Raw genomic sequence first — 27,411 nt, forward strand, 5'->3', positions numbered from 1 at the left:
ATAGAAGGAGGTTGTAGCAGGCAAAGTATTTATTTAAAAAAACACCTGTGTGTGGTCTCCTGGGTAAAAACCTCTATGAAGCAGGCTTGTATATTGGGTTATGAGATACCATTAGAGCATAATTCAGCTTTCTGTATAAGCAGAATATTGTAGTGCTTCTTATTTTGCTGAAGTCCCCTGGGGCTTTCGGTTTTCTGTAAACATCACCTCCCCATCTAGACACAAAGAAATCATTATATACCCCCTGTTGTTGTTGTTCATTAGAAATATCTTTCCTGTTCCATTAGCAAGGTTTTTCAATCTGGTTTTTAGGTGGTTCTGCTTAATGATTTCTCCATGTATATTTAAAGAGTGGGTGTGCACTGGGACTGATGATAACGTGATGTTTTTGCTGTTGGGGAAGGATCAGACCAATCCTGATATGAATATCTCAGTTAGAGAAGTTGCTGGTTTTACTGACTGCCCCTCTGTGTTTAGATAGGAGGCATAGAGGTCACCTCCCTCCAGCTGATGGGAGAACTGATGGATCAAGTAGCACAGGGCATGACAAATTCACTTTCCTATTCCAGTTGTTGCTGAAGAACCATGTGGATTTGGGTGGGGATCGGTCACCACCACCATTGTGGGGTTATTTTTTGGCTTTACTGCAATAACAGAGTTGAGAGCAAAGATTGAGCGCAGGCCTGTGTGTCCTCATGTATACATGTGCCAAAGCCGTACCTGAGAATCTGAGCTGGATGAGAGATGCCGGAGGTGTACAACCCCGCAAAATGCTAATTCTATTCAGAAAGCTTCCATAGAATTATTGGGGACTCCGGAAGAGGGAAATCAGAGCAGGGGACATTTGCAGCACCACCCTGAGGCCCGAAAGTGGTGCTTGAGAGTCAGTTGCCCTGTCACATAATTATAAAATGCTCCTGCCTCCAGGAGCCGACAGCTTAATATTGTTTGCAGTATTGTAGCCGTGTTGGTTCCAGGATTTTAAAGAGACAAGGTGGGTGAGGTAATGTCTCTTATTGGACCAACTTTTATTGGACCAGTCATAATTATAAAATGTAATAATTCCCGTAATTGCTGTCCCCACGGTCCTTGTGGCTTGCATGGTACAGGCGCTTAATTCCGTCTTAAGATCAGTGCAACACACTGGCTGAGAGTGTCTCTGTCTGCTCTAGTGGCTGGATCACATAGGAGTTTTATGAGTCGGCTACTACCTCCAGGCTAATGGACCTGATCCTGTAGCTCCAGCGGTAGAAGCTCATGCCTCTAGATTCAGAGGTCCTGGGGTTCACTGCTGAACCCATTCAGAAGGTTGTCACATAAATGAAAACCGTGAGATCTTCCTCTCAGCTGATCTCCCCTGTCCTTCTGTCTCCTCCCATGCATGTCTCTTTGTGCAGCTGGTGAAAAAGTCATGCCCATACAGCTTTGTATGTTGTTAAATCAAGACTATAAAGGGTCTAATCTGGAGAATGGGGAACCCAGACAAGAACTGTCTTCTTTATGGCCCATGCAGACTGTTCCCATTTCTCTATTCCAGCCAACATTCCTTTCGTGGTCAGACCTGAGTCAACTATGGAGTGCGACCAGACTTCCTACCTGGGACATGGGCAGCAGAGAGGTGATGGTATGGATCAGTGCGTGAGGGGGAGAGTTTCTTGTTGGGGGATTTAGGAAGGGTTATGTTGGGAGGGCTTTAGCACCTTGGGCAGAGGAAGAAATGAGTCTGCCCATCTCTTCCTACTCCAGCAGCACTTCATGGAGAGTGGCAGCTCTGAAGCAAGTTTTTTTGTAAACCTATGGAACAACCCCCCTCCCCCCCTCCATCCCCCAAATCAGGAGACTCCTGGCTTTCTGGCCAACCTTGTGACATCACCATATATCCTGAGATGCTAGAGGTGAACATGAGCACCTGGGCAATCCTCCAGAAGCCTCAGGCTAGGCAAGAATACACAATTATTACGTGACTGCTTGCTAAGTGAGGGCAGCATCTAACAAAGGTAGATGGTGTATAAATAATCATTGAAAACTGAATGGAAAAGCAGGTTGTCTGTTCCCAAATCTCTTCAATAATGGAACAGCAAGCAGCTGTCAGTCCACCTCCCCCAGATCCCTCACTCAAGCAGACAGCCACTGCATTATTAATCATCTGCTCCTGTAGAATGGCTTTAAAGTCAAGGGGACGGAGTGTGGTCTCAGGATGATGGCCAAACAAAAGGGGAAGTAACATCTTCCTTTTGCCTTGATGTTTATTTCCAGCAAATGGCTCCACTTCACTTTGATATTCCTCTTGCTCAGCTTCGGCATGGCTCAAGTTGGTAGCACCATCACCGGGGGGCCAGGAGTTCATTATTATCATTTGCATTACAGTAGCACCTAGAGGCCCCGACCACCATTCTGCTAGTCACTATACAGACAGATGGGAAGGGGCGAGCTCTTTGCGGCGGGGATTACATTGTTAAATCCTCTTGTTGCCCATGGGCAGCTGAGGCACAGGGAGATTACAGCCCTAGGATAAAGCCCACTGAAGTCAATGGGAGTTTTTCCATTTAATTTAGTGGATCTGGGATCAGCTCTTCAGGGTGAGGACTATGTGGTAGTAATACGTCTTGTGCTATGCCTAGAAATCTGATTGTACAGCATTTTGTATCCGTTGTTTTTTTTTGTTTAGGAAGGTGGATTAAGTCATCCCAAAAGCTGCAAGTCTCAAAGATGCTGTCACAATGTAGCCAGAACACTCGCTAGCCACGGGGCACTGAGAACTGACTGGCTGATGCTGCCTGTCTGCCCCAGGCTAAAGCCAGGACTTCTCTAGGGATCCCAACCAGGATTCAAGCAAAATCAACTGAGCAAAACAAGGCTTTGCAGACAACATCATCCAGTGCTTTCAATCCAGGGAGAGTTTCCCCCACTCTCCAAATCAAGTACCAGAGCAAGACATGCCCATGTCCTCCTCCTGCTTATATAGTTCCCTGCTGATTAAAGCCCCAGTTCAGCAAGGTACGTAAGTGCATGCCTAACTGCAAACATAGATACGAGTAGTCCTGCGGACTTCAGTGCTTTAAGTTAAGCATATGCTTAAGTCCTTCACTAAAGTCCTGATCAGGCTAAGTGTCCCATATCCCCTGGGGGGAGTGGTGCTGAGTGACTGCTTTGGGAGTTTGGGGCCCTCAGTGCCTTGCAGGAAATGCTGAGCAACTTGGCTGCATCACAGCTGGTAAACTAGCTGCACCTGAGCCCAGCTTCACTGCCTCCTTGGCTGGTGTTTTTAACTAGAGCAGAGCAGGGGAATAACTTATCACTGAATTTAAATTCTTCTGGGTGTTTTGTCTGGACATGTGGTATTGTTTCTGGTTATAATTGGGTTTCCAGTGCAAATACGTGTAATTATGAATTCAAAATTCCCTTTCTGTGAATATTCTGCAATGTTTGCTCTAAATTCGATGGTAAACAAACATTCCAGAACCTCATACCTTTGCTGGAACATTCCCAGAAAGCAAACGCCACCAGACCAAGCTGATGTGAAATTCTAATATAGATTCACAGGCATATTCTTCTTGCAATCTTTCACTTTGTTTTTCTCTTTCACCTCCAACAACTCCATGAGAATGCTGGTGCTAAAACTGGCTGTGAAATTCACAATTTCTCTTTCATAAAATTTCACCTGAAAAGACTGGCTGTTTTTGTGCATTATCATACCACCTCACAGTGTCTTGATTTGTAATTTTGTAATTTTTTGCAGTGCACATATGCTGAAATGTACATATGCGTCAATGTACACTTACCAACCACTCTTCCCTTATTGTAACTATTGGTGACCTTGGAAACATTTATAGGTTCAAAAGGGAATGCAAAAAGCCTTGAATTTCAAGTGATTGTTAAAAATATTTGTGCATGCCCCCAGTCTATACCATCCCATTTAGAAAGAACAATGTCCAGTATGAATTTAGTTTTAGTTTGGGAAAAATACTTTCCTTTCCTGTTTAACTTGAGAGCATTTTCCAATTGGAAAATGTTTTTCCCCCATAAGCAGTCCATCCCTTTCTCTGTGAAGTTAAGTATCACAGGTTGTATATCTGTTACCTACATCAGTGACAAAGCCAGAGGGAGAATTGTACTAATGCTTTAATAGCCTTTTTCAGTAGGAAGAATGGTTACACTGAAGAAAGGAAAGGAGAAGCTCATGTATCAAAGAAAAGCAGGTAGAAGCATGTTTATCCAAGTCATTGGGATGGCTACATGTAGTACCCAGGGAATAAACCTAGAGGTGGGTGGCACATCCCTTTGGGATAGGTGAGGTAGTCTGATTATACACACACCTATAGACGTTATTCATCCATTGGATGTGCCGTGGCAGCCTCAGAAGGAAGTTATTTAGAGACTGCATGTCACTTAACTCCCTTGGCCCTGAGGGCGTGATGAGATAAGATTTTCAGTGCTTTATTTTCATAAACTGCCAATTTTTTCCTTGTTATAAATACTTCGCTTTAATCTGCTATCCATCTCTTCTGCCTGCAGCCTGCTCTGCTGCGCTGGAAAGGGAAGAGGGATCATGCATTATTATCCTGGGAGGGGAGGGGGAAAATGTCCAGATCACTTTAGGGCTAGGTTATAACTTGGTCTACATGCTTATGCAGGGGAATAAGCATCCCACTGTCACTGCTGCATGGGCTACCTGGACCTTAGGTCCAATGCTTACTCCCTACAGAAGAGGTAACTAGGTATGGATTTGGGCACCTAACTTCTTTAGATTCCTTTGAAAATCCCAGCTGGGGTGAAGAAGGTTAACCTCTTATACAAGCACACTGCTTAATAGCTTTTAAATAAAGCCAGGAAAATCCCTCCTTGTTCTGAGAGGTTTCCCAATCCCACAAGATTTATTTGACCAAAATGGCAGCTGCAGAGAAGGTTTCCCCGCGGTTCCCGGCTTACCAGGCTGTGACGGAGAGCGGGGTGCGAAGAAGGCTCATCTATTTACATCACACCTGTAGAGAGAATGGGGGTTAAGTGTAGATGTGAAGATTTGCCCTGATTCCCAACACCCACTGTCTCCTCCACGAATATCTTACCTGGATTGATATTTCAAAGCTATTTTGGGCAACAGCAACAAATTTAATCTACAGCTTGTTCGCATGCTGAAGTACTGTACCATGAAGACTCAGATCAATTTTGACAGCTCCCACTATTTAGAGTGGCATGAAAAGCTAAACCATGAATCACTGAGTATTTACAGTGGAATTCATCCCAGAATACCTGTACTCCCCTCATTCTGAAATGAAGGCCTGATCGAAGATATCCGCGAGAGCTTAAAGGCTCTGGACGAGAGGCTCAGCTAGTGTAAACAGGCATAGCCCTGTCCCTGGGCTAGGATCCACAAGGTGGATAATACTCTGTAGTGGTTCTGGAATTCAAAGGCCCTCCAGTCAATATAGTCTACTCTGGAAGTTCTTTGGGACTAGTTCCCTATACATTCTGGTGAGAATTAAGCTCTTTAAATAGAGCAAACATGTTTCTTTCCTTCTGGAAGCTGGGGATGGTAGAGTAGTGGGGAAAAATGTATTCACAAATAATTATTTAGCAATCAAATGTTAACAATTCACAAAAAACATAATTAACAGGGAATTATTGAACTAGTTCTTTTGGAACCTTTATAGTGCTAACGGAGATGGCCCTGGCTGGTGCACAGGACACTTCGGTTCAATTCCCAGCTGAGACACACGCTTCCTGTGTGACCTTAGGCAAGTCAGTTAATCTACCACGTGCCTCCTTTCCCTTCTGTAAAATGGGGATAATCTGTTTGTTTTAGCATTTTTATCTCGCTGCCCATCGCTATAGTATCTGAGAACCTCCCTGGTGAAACTCATTTGATCGCTGTTCTACCCAAGAGAGTAAAGATGAAGGTCAGAGTGGGAGAGCTACTGGGCGAATCAATCATTGAGGAGAGAGTGGTTAGATGAAAGAGGAATGTAATGGCCTTTTCATCTCAAGACGAGGAAATAATGGATAATCTGGCCACCCAACAGAGTTCTGTACTGTGCATTGACAAAATCATCCTCAGAGCGCAGATGAGGGTGGCAGTTGTCCTTCCATCATGTGATGTTCCGTTGCAAGGGAGTTAGTTACGTGAATTAGGCAATGCAGTTCAACAGGCAGACTTGCTAAAAGGCAGGGCCCATTCAAGTATGGCTGAGCGCCCCTACAAAGATGATAGAGCTCCAGAATTTCAAGGCCCAACATTTGGTGCCTTACACTAATCTGAGCCCATACATCTTTCTGTCCCTGAACTCTCATGCCATGTCGGGTAAGTGGGTTGGGCTCAGTGTGGTGCAAGAGGGGTAAGTATTGTTTCCAGGACTTGTGGATGTGCTTGCAGAGAAAGGAAAGCAAGCATAGTACTTCAGTATTACAAAGCACTTTGAGATCAGCAGATAGGAACTGAGCAGTTATTTATCAGTCTCCTAAACTGTGGTAGGATAAATCAGGACTCTTTTTGGCTAGTTCAAGGTCTATGAAGCCTTGAAAGAGTAAGCAAACTGGACCGTAGATTGCTGAGTAAAAGTGTGCTTCTGTCATATATGGCCTCTTTGTCGTTTAGATGCAGAGAGAACACACATGGGCCTTTAGTTTCTCTGAAGTGGATTTCCAAAACTCTAGCAACTCACTTTAAGTGTCAGGCACGGGTTCTGGGTAAACTAGATATAGGGTAAAATGTTCAAAAGTGCCCTAAGGGTTTAGGGGCCTAAGTCATATTGATTTAAGGGCCAGAGTTTCAAAAGTATTTAGGTGCCGAAAGATGCAAATGGTGGAAGGACATGAGACGAAGGTTCATGGGGATTGATGGGTGTTGGCAAAAGCCAACACCACACCCTTTGCTGTCCAAAATAAGCATTAAAGCATGGAGAAGTCTGTTCGAGGGATCAGAACAAAACGGTCACACAGGCACTTCCTTTGCAATAAGAGCCTAATATCAGGAGAAGGGGTTTCAATTGAAATATGTTTTAAAATATAGTTCCTGCCTTAGTTTATCTAGCAAACACTTTGACTGCGACCCAGCCTCACCCCCAGATCAAGGGATGAAATGCCAAGTGGCTTCATTTTTTATTGCACTCCTGCCAAATGCACTCTGCCCTTTCCAATCTCCCTCTGTTTCTGGCATGAAGCAGGGTGCTGCTGAGCTTTAGGTTACCAGTCTGCTGGTATCTGCTTTCACCAGAGTCCCTGCCAGTATCCTAAAAGGACCTGCCTCTTGGCTCCTTTTACTGAGTCTTTTTAGGTGCAGTTCCACTGCCATACGTGATGTCAGTCTTCCGTTGCCTCCGGCAAAGTGGAAAACATCTGCCTCCTATAACCCTGCAGTCACTCACAGGATAGTCGGTATTCTGCTGCCCTGGGTAACCGCCAGTTCTGGCTATAGGGTACATCCTTCATCACACAGATGCGCTTTCACTTGCTGTTTCTCACACAGGCTGTGTGGCCCTGCATGCAGGGAGCTGCGGAGACTCTGTCTCCTGGTGACTCCGGTATTGGGTGCTGGGGATTGTTCTTAATCTAAAAAGAATATAAAATAAAATGTGTGCTGTGACCCTTCTCTCTGACCCCACTGCTTCCTGCTGTGCCAGTCACTCCCCTTGCTGTGCCTTGGCATCTGCTGTCTGCCTGGTCTGTTGAGTCTGTGTAGCTTTGGGGTGCTGACAGTCTCTTATTTATTATTTGTCTTACAGTAACACCAAAGAGCTCTACTCATGGACCCGGGCCTGTTATTCTACATGCTGTTTATACCGTGCCTGGCACAACAGGACTCTGATCCTAACTGGGGGGGCCTCCAGGTGCTACCCTATTAAGTGCCCCAAATCAGGTTTTAGGGCAGCTGTATAAGATCTTGCAAATCCGTCTCTCTTGTGGCTGGTTCCACGCAGAAGCACTGGGTGCAGGGATTAGAGCGGATGCACTCACGTCACAGCAGATGGTTGGAAGAACAATAGCAGCAAATCTCCCGACACGTTTGCTCGTAATCCAGCAACTGTCTGTGCAGACCACAGATGGCACAAAAAGCCCTGACAAAGGAGAGACAGGCGTGATGGGGGGTTGAGAGGGTGACAGGAAGAAAGCGAGGGGGTGAGGGAGGGATGGACCCCCTGAAAGTGCTGGGCATGCTGATGAATCACTGGCACATTTACTCTGTGCAATTTATGTGGAGGGAGGGGCCCGTTCAGTTTCTTGGTGTTTATGGGACCCGAAGCCCAAAATCAGCAAAAAAAATGCCAGTGGGGAGATGTATACACGTTGCTAGGAAATCATAAAAAGTGTCAGCGAAGGGCACATCCATTCATGTGGTTGGGGGAGGACTGGAGAGAGAGAACTCATTACATCGTGGGGTGAAACGGCAGTAGAGATTTGGGGGATGGGGACAGGGAAAAAGATGGCACACTTTAACCCATGCAGAATCTGTCCCTGATTCTCCTCTTGAAGTAACCACAGTGAAATCAATGCCGATACACTGGTGTAAGCGTGGAGTAAGACAGAGCAGAATGAGGCACGCTGGGCTAGATTTTCAAAAGCACTCAGGATATTAGGCGCATGGTGCGTGTTTAGCTCATTTCACAATCTGGCCATAAGTGTCATGATGGAAGCTTTTATTTTTATTTATATAAAATGATTTCTTTCCCTCCCCCCCAAAAAAAACAAGGGGAGGAAAAAAGGACAAAAAAAAAAATAAAGGACTGGAAAGGGAACAAAGCGAGGAGAAAGGAAAGCAATATCGTGGTTTCCATCCACTAGGAATTAATCAGTTTTCTAAAACATCAGACCAAATCTCCAATTTGTCTGAGAAAACATTACCCACCCTGTAGCTAATGGGAGCTTTTAGTTACTGAACACTTATTTAAATGCTAAAATGGCACCTGGGCTTTTTTTGTTTGAAGATCTGGTCCCAGTTTTGGGATGCTCAGCACTTGAAAATCTGGCCTTGATGTCTTTTGGAAATCTGGCCCATTATTTGCCAGATTGTAGCAAAAATATTCAGTCATTCAAAAACAATTCCTATCCTTGCAACAAAGCCCGTTGCCACCTGTGTCCACATATCTATTCAGGGGACACCGTCATAGGGCCTAATCACATCAGCCACACTATCAGAGGCTCATTCACCTGCACATCTACCAATGCGATACATGCCATCATGTGCCAGCAATGCCCCTCTGCCATGTACATTGGCCAAACTGGACAGTTTCTACGTATAAATTGGCACAAATCAGATGTCAAGAATTACAACATTCAAAAACCAGTTGGAGAACACTTCAATCTCTCTCGTCACTCGATTACAGAACCTAAAAGTGGCAATTCTTCAACAAAAAAAACTTCAAAAACAGACTCCAACGAGAGACTGCTGAATTGGAATTAATTTGCAAACTGGATACAATTAACTTAGGCTTGAATAAAGACTGGGAGTGGATGGGTCATTACACAAAGTAAAACTATTTCCCCATGAAGAAAAGGAGTACTTGTGGCACCTTAGAGACTAACAAATTTATTTGAGCATAAGGATATTCCTTTCTTTGTGTCTTTTTGTAACTTAAGGTTTTGCCTAGAGGGATTCTCTGTGTTTTGAATCTAATTACCTTGTAAGGTATTTACCATCCTGATTTTACAGAGGTGATTCTTTTTACTTCTATTAAATTTCTTCTTTTCAGAAACTGAATGCTTTTTCATTGTTCCTAAGATCCAAGGGTTTGGGTCTCTGGTCACCTATGCAAATTGGTGAGGATTTCAAACCTTCCCCAGGAAGTGGGGTGCAAGGGTTGGGAGGATTTTGGGGGGAAAGACGTTTCGAAATGGTCTCTTTCCTAATAAAATAAACCTGGTTAGATGTTTGGTGGAGGCAGCAAAAGTCCAAGGGCAAAGGGTAAAATAGTTTGTACCTTGGGGAAGTTTTAACCTAAGCTGGTAAAAGTAAGTTTAGGAGGTTTTCATGCAGGTCCCCACATCTGTACCCTAGAATTCAGAGTGGGGAAGGAACCTTGACATGTTTATTTCCCCCCCGCCCGCCCACTGTTCCTCAGATGTTCTTGTCAACTGCTGGAAATGGCCCACCTTCATTATCACTACAAAAGGTTCCCACCATTCCCCTTCCCGCCCCCCCCCCCCCCCCCCCGCTCTCCTGCTGGTAATAGCTCACCTTACCTGATCACTCTCGTTACATTGTGTATGGTAACACCCATTGTTTCATATTCTCTGTGTATATAAATCTCCCCACTGTATTTTCCACTGAATGCATCCGATGAAGTGAACTGTAGCTCACGAAAGCTTATGCTCAAATAAATTTGTTAGTCGCTAAGGTGCCACAAATACTTCAATTCCTTTCTGGTGAGTTTAGTTATAAAACAAGCCAATTTTCCTATGGAATGCCCATGAAACTTGCAACACAATGATTCTGAAATTAGTTGTTTGTTTCAGGAAAAATGTATATTGGTTTAAGTTTTAAAGTTATTTACTGGGCTGGCTAGTGTCTGTGCCCTACTGCCATCTACTGGATGGAATCAGAACTGCTCCACTCTGTGTCATAAGCCCTATGACGCTACTATTGAGACTTGGTTAGTTCAAGTGCCAGTGAAGTAGGAGATTAAGTTCTAATCCTGTGGCTGTGTTATCCAGCAAAGAGATGACTGTGAAGATTTAAATGGCCATGGATTTGTTGGAACAGATTAATTTGTTAGATACCTCAAAGAGTCCATTTATGGACTTTGGTTGCTGAAATATATTACTATCCCGATTAGTGTGGAATAGATTGTGTTGGTCCTCAGGCCTGGAATGCGGAATGAGACCCCCCCACTGTGTGCCCCTACACAAGCTATCTGAACCCAGAAGTAAGTGGGCAGTGCTGGTTTTCGTACTACTTGATGGAGCAGCTGAAGACTTAGGCGAGAGTTAAAAATGAGGGGGACCTTTGCACTGAGTGGTACATTGGAGCGGTGTTGTACATTGTTGCTGGTATACATCAGCATCCACTATCCCCTGGAGCAAGGGTGAAGCAGGGAGGGAATTGTACCTCTGCTGGGGGTCTCTGAGGCACAATACCTCCTGGGCTGGTGCAACTTACTTACCACCCTGTGCTCAAGACTGTGCCTACAGGCAAAATCAAGCCCAGAGGCTATAGAAGTCAATTTGCATCCCGCTTTCATGCTGGCTTAGCAACCATAAGAGAGGTTTGCTGTATAGAATGTAAACATAATACCTAATTTGTGATTATGAATTCATTGTGCCATTTGCTGAAGTGATATTACGGCAGGAGGGAATCCGATTTCCATTCTCTGGTAAGAGGTCCCAGAATGCCAGTGTCCCAAATGTTCTTACTGAACAGTGATGTCAATGCTAGGAGTCGTCTCAGAAATGCCAGCAGCAATTGAAAATAACAGGCCAGATCCTCAGCTGGTGTAACTCAGTGTAGCTCCACAGCGGGCAGCATTCAGCCATTCTGGAGCCATGTAGATCAGCGGTTCTCAACCAGGGGTGTGAGGCCCCCTGGGGGGCAGCGAGCAGGTTTCAGGGGGTCCACCCCACAGGGCCAGCATGAGAATCATTGGGGCCCTGGGCAGAAAGCCAAAGCCAGGCTGCCCTGAGCCCCGCCACCCGGGGCGGAAGCCTGAGCAGCTTAGCTTCGTGGGGCCCCCTGTGGCGTGGGGCCCCGTGCAATTACCTGGCTTGCTACCCCCTGATGCAGGCCCTGGCTTTTCTATGCAGAAAAACAGTTGTGGCACAGATGGGCCGTGGAATTTTTATAACATGTTGGGGGACCTCAGAAAGAGGCTGAGAACCCCTGATGTAGACTTACCCCTCGGAAGAACTGGGCTGTTATATTCCAGCATGGCGAGAAGTCCTTTTCGCTGAATAAGTTGGCAGGTCAGTGTGCTGCGAAAATGGGGTGCAGTTTGTTTTTGTTGACGGATAGTAACCAAAAGTACCCTTCCAACAAGTGATGGGCCATAAGCAGCCGCCTTTTCTGGAACCAGCAGTATTCATGTTTCTCTCGTGTATTGCGGATCTCCATTCAGAATAGAGTCGCATCCCATGAATACACCAGAGCCCCCTGGAGTGTGCGGAGTCTGCAGAAAGACATGGCACAGTGGCCAGTCAATGTCTGCCCCATGATGATGTGCGGGAGGAGGAAAGCTGAGGGCTGAACACTGCAATTCCCAGCAGGGTGTGATGTTTAGGTCTCTGGGGGTGAGGAACAGCAACCACTGCGCAGCTGCATGAGAACTCCTTACTGGCCAGTTCATGGTCCTGGAAAAATCAGCAGAGCTCTGCCCTTCTGGCTGAAGGGTGCAGTGCTAGAAGTGGCAAAGTCAGCTAGCAGAGGGATGAGGAAGACAAAGACCCCTAGGCTGGGAACTGGTCACTCTCCATATATCCTGAGGCCAAAATACAGTAGAAATAAGCCCTGGTGGCTGGTACATTTCCACACTCTAGAACACTGCAGATTTCAGACCTAAGGAAGTAACACAGCTTGGTTAGACTTTACAATGCATTTTGAGGGCATAATTCACCTAGCTGTTCACCACTAAAATCTTGCATTAGGGCTTATGTGGTATTTAGATGTCACATTGACCTTATGCTGGGGTGAACTTCATCCTTCCTCAATAAACTGATAAGGGCTAGTCAGGTTGCAAGTCATGATCACTGCTTCCAGACTGGCTAAAGATTGTGCCTCACAATTGGTTTTGTTGCTCCCTGACCACTACTCCCTCCTACCACCATGCCTTGTTTGTCTTGTCTGTTTTGACTGTAAGTTCTTTGGGGCAGGGACTTTACTGGCAGGGTTTGTACAGCACAATGGTTGGCCTCTCAGCGTTACCACAGTAAACAGTTTAATAATAAAACCACATGACCTGCACTCAAAGTTTGGAAGCTCACTATATAGTGGACATTTAAAACAACACTTTAAATTGATTGTTGGGGTTTTTTATTGTTCAGTTACTGTATCTGCCAGATCTCTGGAAGGCTTTGGTCTGTCTATTACTTATTGTAGCTCAATTTGTGACTGCTTCTTGGAGACAGAAAGGGAGCTAGTGGGGCAAACCCTGGCTGGAAGCCAAAGAAAGGCAATATACAGTAGGAAGAAGCTGCAATTCATTTTGCAGTTAAGTCTGTGCTTTCTGAGGTCAGTGACAAGACATTGCCTGTCAGACAGGCAATTATTCCATTTTGGAAACAATTCTTTCTGTCTATGGGAATATTTCCAAGTGCATGGATCTGTTTTGGATGACCGTGTACTGGGCTGCCCTGGATCAAAATGGCATTGTTCTTTGGATCATGCAAGGCCATGTTGGTACTGCCTGGGGAAGTTCTTGAATAACAGCTGCTATTAGTTGCTCATCCCTGAAGCTCCATGCAGGTGGCCAGACAATGTTTTCATTCAAGTGAAACCTGGAGGCTACAGTGAGAAGTGCTGGCACAGAACGGAAATACCTCCCACGCTGAATACACCCACGCACCAGAGATCAGGCTCAGCAGCTTTAGCCTTGAAATGGTGAGCCTCTCCTACCTCCTGGATGGCTTAGATTTTAACAGGGCCTAAAGGGGTTAGGTGCCCCAGTCACAGTGAGGGAGTTTAACCTGGTGGTTCCTCATTGGCTCACCAAGGAATCAGACCCTCAGGTGGAATTAGTTCCCATACATGTTTCCTTGCTGTTTTGATGCTGTGCACCATGGACTTGGTCCAGCCCCATTAAAATCAATGGAAAGTCTCCCACTGACTTCAGAGGGCTCCGAATCAAGCCCCATAAGGGCTTATTTTAGTCAGGAAGTTGCAGTGGCATTGGGTGCGAGTGTGAGCCTCTGTAGTCAGCCTAGGAACTGAGGCGCCCCAGAGACGGGTGCATAGTATCTCTCTTTCGGTAGGGAGATGGCTCCCATTATCATGGGAGCATCTTGCAGTGGTTAAGGTATTGATCCTCCGACACCCCTGTGAGCTTGTGCAGTGCTAGTATCCTTGTTCTCCCGTTGAGGAACCCAAGCACAGAAAGGTTAAGTGCCTTGCCCAAGCTCACACAGGAAGCCTGTAGCAGAGCAAGGACTTGAATCTGGATCTCCAAAGTCTAAAGGTAGCACCTGACCCATGGGACCAGCCTTCTGTTTCCGATGGGCTACCTACACTATATGGCATGGCAGTCTGGCTCACAGACCCCTTCTCACCAGGCGCTTAAAGTTGAATAGTGCTTAAGCAAAGCACTGTGACCCACCCTGAGACTTGACCAGTCAGAGTTATGCCCTTTTGCCTCATGGATCTGCTTCTGTGTCCCCTTTCACCATAGTACACGAGGGTCTGTTTCCCAGCTCTCCTGCCAAATGTCCAATTTAGATCTTCTGCTCCTGCAGTTTGACTCATTTTGTGGTGGAGCTTGTCTCCTCGTGTTGTTTTACAGTCTGGCTGCAGCCTCCTGGCAGTGTGCTTATGGCATAAACATTACCACAGCCCCAGATGGGCTTCCTAATCACTGCTGCAGAACGGGCTTTTGTGAGTCACCGGAAAAACTCACAGAGCTCCTTGTCTTTGTCTTCCTTCCCCCTGCATCGAGTTCCTTCGGGCACATAAGCATTAGTAGGTTCTTTCAGTCAAGAAGCATGTGGCACCTGGGTCAGGCAGCGCTGTTAGAAAGGGGCTGCCTGCAGAAGAGCTGGCACTCAGCAGTGTTATGCTGGCTGCTGCCCCTCACAATCTCTGCCCTGTCTAACGGGGTTGACTGGCTTGTGAGCTGGCAGGCTGCCCTCCTCACACATGGCCATTAGTGCAGGTGGGCAAGGCCGCCAAGACCTCATTGATGATCATTAAGCAAGAGTCTGAGCCAGAAAGGCCCTAATGATCTTCTCTGTCCCGCGATTAAAGCTGGTCCATGGGCAAGGGGAGGTGGCAACCGTAATTCAGCTCCCGACTAGATGAACTGCTCAAATGAAAAACCTGCCACAGGTCTAAGGATTGGCCTAGAGCTCTGCCAAATACAGTTTCATGCTAATCCAAGAGCACGGGACTTGGATGGGGGTTGCAAGACAACAGAAATGGGGAGGGGGTCTGGTCTTTCCAGCTCTCCAGGAGACTCCCCTTCTCCCCCATAATGTCCTTGCCTCTGAACACTGCACCGTCCAGCACTCAGCTGGAAGCTGAGTAGCCATGCTCTGCTGCTGGGGCAGTGGCTGCTGGCCAGGGATCAAGGGGAGGAGTGGGGCTTATTCTGCTGTTCGGCTCTTAACAAACTGCAGCTCCCATGCCCAGAGCTGATAGACATCCACTTGATGTGGAGGGTCTGATTGATCCAGTAGCGTGGCATGTGTAGGGAAGAAGAAGGGAAGGGGTCCCACAGGCAGAGCACACTCCCTTGGATTTATCCCCAGGAGGTCCCATCATCTCCAAATGGCTGCAGCAGGCTTCCTGGGCTCTCTTTCCTCTGTCACATATCGTGCTGAAGGCTCTGAAGTTGCACAAGGTCTTAAATGCCCATTTAACACAGCATGAGACTGGGATGAGTAACACAGACTGCGGTTCAGAGTTCCTTCTGTGGCCGCCAGCCATGGCCCATGGCGGCAATGAAAGATGAAGAGTGTTCCTGCATTCCACGAGACAAGGGCTCCATGAAGCGGCAAACAGGCACAGCGGCCAGTTTTCAAGCTGCTATCCCGCCGCTGCTGACATCTGCTATTGCTAACACTAACAATGCACCTAGCGGTAACGCTGCCTGCCTCACAATAGACTCCCAGCGAAGTTCAGCTGGGTGGAAAAACTCTAAAGGGAGCCAGCACCTGCTTAAAGAAGTTCATGAACTTGTTTCAGTTTCAATGTCCCTTCATCCCACACAAAGACCAGAATGATTAGATGTGACAATGGCTGAAGAAAAGAAAAACCTCCGCAAAACAAAACCTTTTCCCTTCCTCCTCCCACTCTATTTTCCAAAGGAGCCAAATGAGATTTTTTTTTGGTACTCTGAATGCAAAAAACACATGCCCACTAATCATTCCACATGGCCTCTTACTATTCTGTATGCATCTGATTCCATCTCCTCTTTGGTTAGAATTAGCAATGGGTGCAGGACGGAAAACATTCAACTGTTGGTTACGCCTGCTGCATGGAGATGGGCCAAACCAGGCTGGATCAATGCCTTGGCTTTGAATCAGACTTGCCCTTTGAACCCTTGGGAAGTACAAGAAAACTTTGGTTAACTTCTCCCTCCCACACTCGCCAATTATTTTGCTGTCTGTCTGGGTTCCTGCCAGAAGCAGAAATGTTGAAAATATCACAAGGAAAAGGCTGTTTCCAGCATGACCAAAAGCAGAGAGCCCCAAGAAATCCTGTGCAAGAAAAATCTAGTCTTGCAAAAGTGACAGCCCAGTTGGGCAGACTTTAAAGAAACCCTCATTAAAATCTCAGCATTTGTTGGGTTTGCAGGGATTGTGGGTCTGTAGCATCTAATTAGAGGAAGAACCTCAGGTTCCTATTAGAGCTGGTCGGAAAATGGGAAACAAAATTTTGGGGGGGGGCAAAGATTTCTTTCCATTTTTGTGTCACAATTTCCCAGTCAGTTGCTGCTCTCCTCGATGTGATCTGCATTGCAGGGTTAGGAATGGTTGGGTAGCTGGAACTGTGAATAGCAATTGTACCTAGACTAGTGGCACCTTTTTTAATTTTTGCCAGGCGGAGTAAAATAATCCGGTTTGTAATATGCAGCAATTACGGGGACTCCCTGAATGCTAGAGCCCAGGGAGCCGGGAGCATCTACGGCCTTTGCCTCTGAATCTGTGATACACACAGCAAGTTACCAGCCATCTAGAGGGGACAGACCCACAACCCGCACAGTAATACCCTGCGTGGGGTCAGTTACAGGACCCCTCAGTGTGACTAAGCGGGGGAGAATAGGGCCTCTACCAAGTGTGTAAAACCTCTGCCTTTCCAACAGGTCCAGTGCATTTTTACTGTGAAATGATGCCTTGCCTCATTCAGTAATACGAAGAAAGAGGGTATGTTTCCAACAGTGATTGGCAGTGGGAAGCAAGTACGTCTTTGGCAAGGAACTAGAGTGTCTCTTTGCTGAACATCTGCTAGCTATGGATGGTGCTCAGAAGAAAAGGTGTCGCAACCCATAACATGTCCAAGCCATGACAACAAAGGGTTTCTTCTTTCATGCCTGTCTTCTCCTGTTTGGCAAGGGCTTGCACACATCATTCCTGAGACGGATCTCATTCACGCTGGAATAACCGAAAAAACATTAATGATGCACCGCAGGGATTTAAAACTGTGTGAGTGAGAGAAAAAAACCCTAAAAAGAAGGAGTTGAAGGCAGCATACAGACACAGCTGAATGTTACTGATTTTATTTTTTAAACATTTTTTCACATAATAAAATTCAATATGGACAATTTAACCTTTAACTAACAGAAGATTTTCAAAATTGGCTTTCTAAAGTTAGTCTAAGTCTATATTTTACTTCACAGGGAACAACTGGGTGCTCAGCACTTCTGAGAATCAGGCCATATTTTTTCAGTGCCTAAATATGGATTTGGGAACATAACTTTAGGCAACGTTTTTTTAAAGTTATGGCTAAAGCATTTTGCTTCTGTCTTGTATACTCACCATTAAAAAAAAATAAAAATTTCATATACAAACTCCATGTAACGTGTACAAATTCGTTAACCTAAGCCAATATCATCCTAATTATTAAGGACTGGATCGTGGCCTAGCATAAGTGGGAGATTAAGATACACTGTTCCTTTCACGTCCCTTTATGTCTGTTGAAAGATATAGTATTCCCTCCATGCAGCAAGTTAGCAGCCTTAACTCCACCCTGCCCCTAATGCACTAGCAAGTCCTGTGTGTGTGTGTGTGGGGGGGGAAGGATAATTAGCTACTGGTCCATACCAGTAGCAGATGGCAAGTCCTCAGAAGCAAAGTGGGAGCCAGAAACGACTCAGGTCTCTCTGAAGCACCATTCCTGTTCTGCAGTATTCCTGGGGCTCTGCAGTTCCATGCCACCCCTTATACAGGCCAGGTTATATAAGGGCAATGTATTTTTTATCTTTTTTTCTTGACTGAATCTTGTATTATTGACTCTCTACTTTCTGATTGACCGAAGCTTACCTATTAACCAAAGTATTCTGTTTTGTACCTTTTTAGTGGAATAAGAGTATCCGCATGCTCATGCAAAAATCTTGGGCTCTTTTCTTGGGCCCTTCTTCAGTATGGGCCTAGGGGACTAAGACCTTCATCTGCTGCATATGTTGGGGATCCATGATGGGTAACCCTGATCCAAACCCCATGGTCCCTCAGCAAAGTGCACTAAGTAGTTCTTCCCTCCACCTTCCTCTAGGAGACCTGTCCCCTGCACAGAGGGGGCAGGTAATAGTGCTGTGAGCATGCTAACTTAATCCCCTTTGGGGTGTGGAATGTGGCCTCTGCAGTGAGGAACATATAAAGCAGATGTCTCCCCCCCAACTCCATCCCACTCTTCTCCACGTCTTCCTGGATCACATGAAGCTGTAACCCTGCTCTGTTATCACAGGGTGGGGAGGAGGACGAGGCTACTATGCTGACCTGTTTCACCTTTGCAGAGACCCACCTCTGCACTGCTCCTCAGAAGGGAACTTTTCAATAGGAAAGAACTGGCTACTGTGTCTGTTTCCACCGACCTCTTCTGGGTGTAGTCAGAGCTGCTAAACTGAGTGTCCTATACTGGCCCTATACTGCTAACAAGTCACAAAGATCTCCTTTAATTCAGGTGATACTGGCGTGCCTCTTTTGAGCAAGAGGATGTGAGTTCCATCCTGTCACAGAAGCTCTGATGGCCATGGGTGTGGCATAGAGGCTACTATAAAGTCCTTGGGTAAAAATTTCAAAAGTGCTTAAGTCCCATTTTCAAAAGCGACCTAGTCATTTAGGAGCTTAAATCTCATTGCGCCTAAGTCACTTTTGGTAATGGGACTTAAAAGTGCTTAAGTGACTTAGGGACTTTTGAAAATGCTGCCCCCGTCTGTCTGTCTAATTTATTAATCAGATGGGAAAATAATTAAAGGGGGAAATCCTCTCTGTCATGAGATCAGCCTCTGTTTTAAAATCTGGGCTTGTGGATTATCATGGTTTCTACCCTTTCAAGGCTCCCAGTTCCTAATGTCCTTGAGAGTGTTCAGACTTGGCAGAGACAATGTCACCACTTGCCAAGTCATCACAAGGACTCCAGAACATGCCTAAAGACCGGAGCAAGAGAGAGATGAGGGAAAAGAGTCAAGTAATTCTGAGACACTTTAGTATTCCTGGCGGTACTGCTGCCATCAGCTGTTCTATCAGCTTTCACAGGCCCTGCTATAATTAAGATCTGTCAACACTGATAAAAGGCAGAACATTCAGTCAACTAATTAAGTATCACTTTAATACTCTAATATTTAAATTCAGGTTCCTAAATCAGCAGAATAATAAAATGTTTTATGTATGCTTAAATGGCAGGGGAGCAGAATGTGAATATCTCAATAGTGGATTTAATTATCAATCCGTCTTGCCCTTACAGAGCCGAGCTGATCTCACCGCCACTGAAGTGGAGCTGGAGTTCTCCTGCCTCTCTGTCAAATAAACATACAGGCACAAGGCTGGCCCTCGGAGCTGGGAGACAGGTAAGCAGTGAGACGTGCTGAGACACAGGTCGACTTTAGTAACCCTCACAGCACATCTGGAGGTTGGAAGGGCTTAGGAACAGTGTTTCAAGGATACTTGTTGTTAAGGGGACAGAGTGGGATTTTACTATATGGTGGTAGGGCAGAGCTGGAATAAGAGTTACCAGCTGGCAATTGGGAGGGGTCTGCTCTCTCACAGATCATCTTTCAAGGTTGCATCTATCCATGGTTTGACGCAAAGTGCTGGGTGTATTCAGGGCTTATGTGGGAGGAGGCGCTAATAAAATGGGCTCCTCAAAAGGTCAAGGCCCCGTGTAGCCACACACATGGCACATGCCTTGGACTGACCAGCCCCAGCCACTCTTACGCAGGTTCAGTCTGACTTTAACCCAGATAATTTTGGTTAGCCTGTGTTTTTTTTAGCAAATTGTTTGCTTATTTCTTAGGCCAGAAAGCTTCCTGAAGCTGAAAAAATTAGACTTAATGTAAACCTTTAACTGCAGTGGAAACCTGTAATCCTTGTCAGTGGTTGCTAGGGCCCGGGGTGGCTATGGATGCCTGTGGAACAGGGACGAATGGGTCGATTCAGGGAGTGTTAACAACAGCAATGGGAGAGACCTTTTAATATTAAAAGCACATGCTGTGGAAGCTGAATATGATCTAGGTACATGAAATGTAAAACCAGGCAGGCAAGGTAACACGTTAAGCTCCTTTTGTCTTCTCCTTCAAACTCCTGGGTGAGCCACTGACTTATCTGCGGTAGGAGATCCATGAGTTCACTGGGTCAGTCACCTCCAGAAAATTTCTTCTGGGCCAGCAAGTCTCTGGCATACACAGCTAAGTGGGATCTCTCCATAAGCATGCAAGTGTGCTTATTGCGGTGAGAAGACTAATTCCTGCTTGGACTATCCCACAGGCTATCTATGGAAACTCTTTCCATTGCAGGCCATCTCTGCGACCACCAGGATGACTTGTCCCCTTAGTGTGCGTATCTTGCCATTGTGTATCTCCGTTGTGCTTCCTTTGCTGGGCTTTCAAAAGAACAGCACTGGCAGAAAATCCAGAGAGAGCTGTAGGCCATGCCTGCCCCACGGGCCACAGCTCAGTGAATGGAAATGGGCCACCATGATATCAACCAGGGTCTTATTCTTTGTGGATGATGCAGCCAGATGAGTTTCATCTCAGAAAATGAGCCAGTTTTTGCCCACCAGATGTGGCCAGACATCCAAAATCTGTCTGAAGTCAACATGCTTAGCAAAACCCTTATGTCCATTCTGAAGTCCCAGCACAGGACCTTTTGAGTAGATCATTCCCCCCCCAACCCTTCCCTGCCACCAACCTGTTTCAGGCCAGATCATCAGCTGGTGTAAATAAGCACAGCTCCACTGACTTCAGTGATTTACATCTGCGGAGGATCTGGCCCTCACAGCAAATGGAACCTGCTTAAAGCCAAAGTCCCTCCCCGTTTGTGGTCACTGAAAATCCTAAGGCTCTTTCTGCAACAGGAGCTGTGTCCTGGCAGTATTCGAGTTTGGATTTTTGCTTGCTTAAATTCTTCCTGCAATTTCAGATGGCACCTGTGTTCCCACTTTAGCCCTTTGAGTCTCTGTCGTGTTGCTTGCTAGTTGCCACCTCACATTTCAGTGACAGGTGAAATGATTTATCTCTCTTGTGTTTTTCTGTCTCTGGCATAGTAATAGTGCACTTCAGCATCCTTCCAGATGAAAATAGACTTTATGGCAATCATGTTACAAAAGACGACTTATGTGAAGTTCAACAAGTGAATCTTTTCACTTATGTTATATAACACATGACCTAGCTATTCTCCAGGCTTTGCCCCAGGAATGGGATGAATGGGCTGATGGGGGAGAATTTTATTTGGGTTGGGCTGGTGTGGAGCTGGGCAAATGCTACAAGAAGATTTCCTTAAAATGTATGTGAATTTTGAAACAAATTCACTTTGTGTCCCATTTGCTAATTTTCTGTGTACGTTCTACTGAGTTCCCAGGCAGGAATATTCATTGGAAGAGCAAACACTGTAGAATATCCACCCAAAGTGAATTATGACTGTAGAATTCATAGAATCATAGAATCATAGAATATCAGGGTTGGAAGGGACCTCAGGAAGTCATCTAGTCCAACCCCCTGCTCAAAAGCAGGACCAATCCCCAATTAAATCATCCCAGCCAGGGCTTTGTCAAGCCTGACCTTAAAAACTTCTAAGGAAGGAGATTCCACCACCTCCCTAGGCAACGCATTCCAGTGTTTCACCACCCTTCTAGTGAAAAAGTTTTTCCTAATATCCAACCTAAACCTCCCCCACTGCAACTTGAGACCATTACTCCTTGTCCTGTCCTCTTCTACCACTGAGAATAGTCTAGAACCATCCTCTCTGGAACTACCTCTCAGGTAGTTGAAAGCAGCTATCAAATCCCCCCTCATTCTTCTCTTCCGCGGACTAAACAATCCCAGTTCCCTCAGCCTCTCCTCATAAGTCATGTGTTCCAGACCCCTAATCATTTTTGTTGCCCTTCGCTGGACTCTTTCCAATTTATCCACATCCTTCTTGTAGTGTGGGGCCCAAAACTGGACACAGTACTCTAGATGAGGCCTCACCAATGTCGAATAGAGGGGGATGATCACATCCCTCGATCTGCTCGCTATGCCCCTACTTATACATCCCAAAATGCCATTGGCCTTCTTGGCAACAAGGGCACACTGCTGACTCATATCCAGCTTCTCGTCCACTGTCACCCCTAGGTCCTTTTCCGCAGAACTGCTGCCTAGCCATTCGGTCCCTAGTCTGTAGCTGTGTATTGGGTTCTTCCGTCCTAAGTGCAGGACCCTGCACTTATCCTTATTGAACCTCATCAGATTTCTTTTGGCCCAATCCTCCAATTTGTCTAGGTCCCTCTGTATCCTATCCCTGCCCTCCAGCATATCTACCACTCCTCCCAGTTTAGTATCATCCGCAAATTTGCTGAGAGTGCAATCCACACCATCCTTCAGATCATTTATGAAGATATTGAACAAAACCGGCCCCAGGACCGACCCCTGGGGCACTCCACTTGACACCGGCTGCCAACTAGACATGGAGCCATTGATCACTACCCGTTGAACCCGACAATCTAGCCAACTTTCTACCCACCTTATAGTGCATTCATCCAGTCCATACTTCTTTAACTTGCTGACAAGAATACTGTGGGAGACCGTGTCAAAAGCTTTGCTAAAGTCAAAAAACAATACATCCACTGCTTTCCCTTCATCCACAGAACCAGTAATCTCATCATAGAAGGCGATTAGATTAGTCAGGCATGACCTTCCCTTGGTGAATCCATGCTGACTGTTCCTGATCACTTTCCTCTCATGTAAGTGCTTCAGGATTGATTCTTTGAGGACCTGCTCCATGATTTTTCTGGGGACTGAGGTGAGGCTGTAGTTCCCAGGATCCTCCTTCTTCCCCTTTTTAAAGATTGGCACTACATTAGCCTTTTTCCAGTCATCCGGGACTTCCCCCGTTCGCCACGAGTTTTCAAAGATAATGGCCAATGGCTCTGCAATCACAGCCGCCAGTTCCTTTAGCACTCTTGGATGCAACTCATCCGGCCCCATGGACTTGTGCACGTCCAGCTTTTCTAAATAGTCCCTAACCACCTCTTTCTCCACAGAGGGCTGGCCATCTATTCCCCATGTTGTGATGCCCAGCACAGCAGTCTGGGAGCTGACCTTGTTCGTGAAGACAGAGGCAAAAAAAGCATTGAGTACATTAGCTTTTTCCACATCCTCTGTCACTAGGTTGCCTCCCTCATTCATTAAGGGGCCCACACTTTCCTTGGCTTTCTTCTTGTTGCCAACATACCTGAAGAAACCCTTCTTGTTACTCTTGACATCTCTTGCTAGCTGCAGCTCCAGGTGCGATTTGGCTCTCCTGATTTCATTCCTACATGCCCGAGCAATATTTTTATACTCTTCCCTGGTCATATGTCCAACCTTCCACTTCTTGTAAGCTTCTTTTTTATGCTTAAGATCCGCTAGGATTTCACCGTTAAGCCAAGCTGGTCGCCTGCCATATTTACTATTCTTTCGACACATCGGGATGGTTTGTCCCTGTAACCTCAACAGGGATTCCTTGAAATACAGCCAGCTCTCCTGGACTCCTTTCCCCTTCATGTTAGTCCCCCAGGGGATCCTACCCATCCGTTCCCTGAGGGAGTCGAAGTCTGCTTTCCTGAAGTCCAGGGTCCGTATCCTGCTGCTTACCTTTGTTCCCTGTGTCAGGATCCTGAACTCAACCAACTCATGGTCACTGCCTCCCAGATTCCCATCCACTTTTGCTTCCCCTACTAATTCTTCCCGGTTTGTGAGCAGCTGTTATGGGTGTTCACACTGGAAACCTGATTCTAATACTTAATCCAATCAGAGAACAGAACTATATCATGTGTCCCATAAAAACAGCTCATATTTTGCCTATTGAATAATCACAACGAGCTGGCCATGAGCCATCTACAGATAAAGATCCTGATCCTGTTATGAGCTCCAGATAGGTGGATGGGTGCTGTCACGTGAGGCTGTCTTCAGGAGCGGGCCTGAGAGTTATTTTCAGAAATCCCTCGGCAAAAAGTGTTGGAAAAACAATTCCATTTGACAGGTTTCAGAGTAGCAGTCATGTTAGTCTGTATCCGCAAAAAGAAAAGGAGGACTTGTGGCACCTTAGAGACTAACAAATTTATTTGAGCATAAGCTTTCGTGAGCTACAGCTCACTTCATCAGATGCATTCAGTGGAAAATACAGTGGGCAGATTTATGTACACAGAGAACATGAAACAATGGGTGTTACCATACACACTGTAAGGAGAGTGATCAGGTAAGGTGAGCTATTACCAGCAGGAGGGCTGGGTGTGGGGGACTTTTTGTAGTGATAATGAAGGTGGGCCATTTCCAGCAGTTGACAAGAACCTCTGAGGAACAGCGGGGGGTGGAGGTGGGGGAAATAAACATGGGGAAATAGTTTTACTTTGTGTAATGACCCATCCACTCCCAGTCTTTATTCAAGCCTAAGTTAATTGTATCCAGTTTGTAAATTAATTCCAATTCAGCAGTCTCTCGCTGGAGTCTATTTTTGAAGTTTTTTTGTTGAAGAATTGCCACTTTTAGGTCTGTAATCGAGTGATCAGGGAGATTGAAGTGTTCTCCAACTGGTTTTTGAATGTTATAATTCTTGATGTCTGATTTGTGTCCATTTATTCTTTTACGTAGAGACTGTCCAGTTTGGCCAATGTACATGGCAGAGGGGCATTGCTGGCACATGATGGCATATATCACATTGGTAGATGTGCAGGTGAACGAGCCTCTGATAGTGTGGCTGATGTGATTAGGCCCTATGATGGTGTCCTTTGAATAGATATGTGGACACGGTTAGCAACAGGCTTTGTTGCAAGGATAGGTTCCTGGGTTAGTGGTTCTGTTGTGTGGTGTGTGGTTGCTGGTGAGTATTTGCTTCAGGTTGGGAGGCTGTCTGTAAGCAAAGACTGGCCTGTCTCCCAAGATCTGTGAGAGTGATGGGTCGTCCTTCAGGATAGGCTGTAGATCCTTGATGATGCGTTGGAGAGGTTTTAGTTGGGGGCTGAAGGTGATGGCTAGTGGCGTTCTGTTATTTTCTTTGTTGGGCCTGTCCTGTAGTAGGTAACTTCTGGGTACTCTTCTGGCTCTGTCAATCTCTTTCTTCACTTCAGCAGGTGGGTACTGTAGTTGTAAGAACACCTGATAGAGATCTTGTAGGTGTTTGTCTCTGTCTGAGGGGTTGGAGCAAATGCAGTTGTATCGTAGAGCTTGGCTATAGACAATGGATCGTGTGCTGTGGTCTGGATGAAAGCTAGAGGCATTTAGGTAGGCATAACGGTCAGTAGGTTTCCGGTATAGGGTGGTGTTTATGTGACCATCGCTTATTAGCACTGTAGTGTCCAGGAAGTGGATCTCTTTTGTGGACTGGTCTAGGCTGAGGTTGATGGTGGGATGGAAATTGTTAAAATCATGGTGGAATTCTTCATGGCTTCTTTTCCATGGGTCCAGATGATGAAGATGTCATCAATGTAGCACAAGCAGAGTAGGGGCATTAGGGGACGAGAGCTGAGAGAATCTCTATCAGTTCATACACAACTTGCCAACAGAAACAGTGAAATTTGTCAAAGAAATGAATCAGGACAGATTATTTGCTCAACTTTCATGGAAAGATTGTGGATATTGATCTGTTTCTAATTTGGAATGTCTCTTTATGGAAATTGTATGCCATGTGGAGTGTTAGGCACCTGTGATCAATTGAACATGTGAACGTGTTATTCGTATTGCACATGGCGGCTTCAACCAAGATCATAGCCCCATTGGGTCACATACTTTACACACAAATGGTATAGTCATTGCTCCAAAGAATTCACAACCTAAATAGACAAGACAAACAAAAGGAAAATGTTATGGATGATCATCTCCATTTTACAAGTGGGGCAGTGATGGATTAAGGCCTAGAAGATCCTCCAAGGTATCTAGGCTCTTAACTTCCATTGTGTGTGTGTTAAATCAAATCCATTGATCTGAAATCAATGGAAGTTAAGAGCATGAATACCTTCTGAGGATCTGGGTCTAAGTGGCTTGCCCAAAAGACACAGAGTCTGTTGCAGAGGTAGGAATAGAACCCAGTCACCAAAATCCTAATCTAGTGTCTTAACCACCAAGTCATCCATTCTGTTAGGGTGAAAGATCCTGGAACTGGAATTATTGGCAGTTAATATACTGTGCATGCCCACTAAAGTAACCTCTCCTGTGCATGGCTGGGAAGAAAGGGCCTTCCTTATGGATGGACCTGGCTGGTTTCGGCGTATCGCAAATTTGAAATTCTTTAATTGGCTCTCTGGAGGCCTACTGGAATCCAGGCAGCTGGAGTCTGGATTTTTAAGGAGACAGCGAGATCCAGTACAAGCCGCTGTATAAATCCATGGTACTCCCACACCTTGAATACTGGGTGCAGTTCTGGTCACCCCATCTCAAAAAAAGATATATTAAAATTGGAAAAGGTATAGAGAAGGGTAACAATTGTGAGGGGTTTGGCACAGCTTCTGTACAAGAAGAGACTAAAAAGATGGACTGTTCAGCATAGAAAAGACTTCTCTTGAGGAGGGATATGATAGAGGCCTATAAAATCATGACTGGTGTGGAGAAAGTGGATAAGGAAGTGTTATTTATCCCTTCACATAACTCAAGAACTAGGGGGTCACTTGATGAAATTAATAGGCAGCAGGTTTAAAACAAACAAAAAGAATTCCTTCTTCACACAATGCACAGTCAATCTGTGAAACTTGTTGCCAGAGGATGTTGTGAAGGCCAAAAGTATAACTGGGTTCAAAAAGAATTAGATAAGCCATTGATGGACCGATCCACCATGAACTATTAGCCAAGATTGTCAAGGATACAATCTCATGCTCAGGGTGTCCCTAAACCTCCGACTGCCAGAAGCTGGGGATGTCTCATTTGAAATTACCCTGTTCTGTTCATTCCCTCTGAAGCATCTGGCAGCAGCCACTGTCAGAAGACAGGCTAGTGGGCTAGATGGACCATTGCTCTGACTCAGTATGGCCATTCTTATGTTCTAATTCACATTGCAATTTTCTACAAAGTGCTTGTGCGTGCTCTGAATCTTTCATTTGCCTTCTCTATACATGGTGCACTTTCTGAGGTCACTTAATGCATATTGCCACCAACTACCATATGCTGGGAGTAACAGTGTAGC

At 45.7% G+C, this 27,411-nt stretch overlaps 1 long non-coding RNA gene across 1 annotated transcript; it reads left to right on the forward strand.

Annotated features, from left to right (window-relative positions):
- Positions 1-1,537: 1,537 nt before the first annotated feature.
- On the forward strand, positions 1,538-19,577 carry LOC311531841. The gene is made up of 3 exons (XR_014714287.1): positions 1,538-1,624; positions 2,669-2,997; positions 19,532-19,577. It is a non-coding gene; the product is annotated as an uncharacterized lncRNA (long non-coding RNA).
- Positions 19,578-27,411: the final 7,834 nt, after the last annotated feature.

The sequence above is a fragment of the Lepidochelys olivacea genome (genome assembly GCF_965140295.1).
Source record: "Lepidochelys olivacea isolate rLepOli2 genome assembly, chromosome: 15".
In the NCBI taxonomy this organism is placed as follows: domain Eukaryota; kingdom Metazoa; phylum Chordata; order Testudines; family Cheloniidae; genus Lepidochelys; species Lepidochelys olivacea.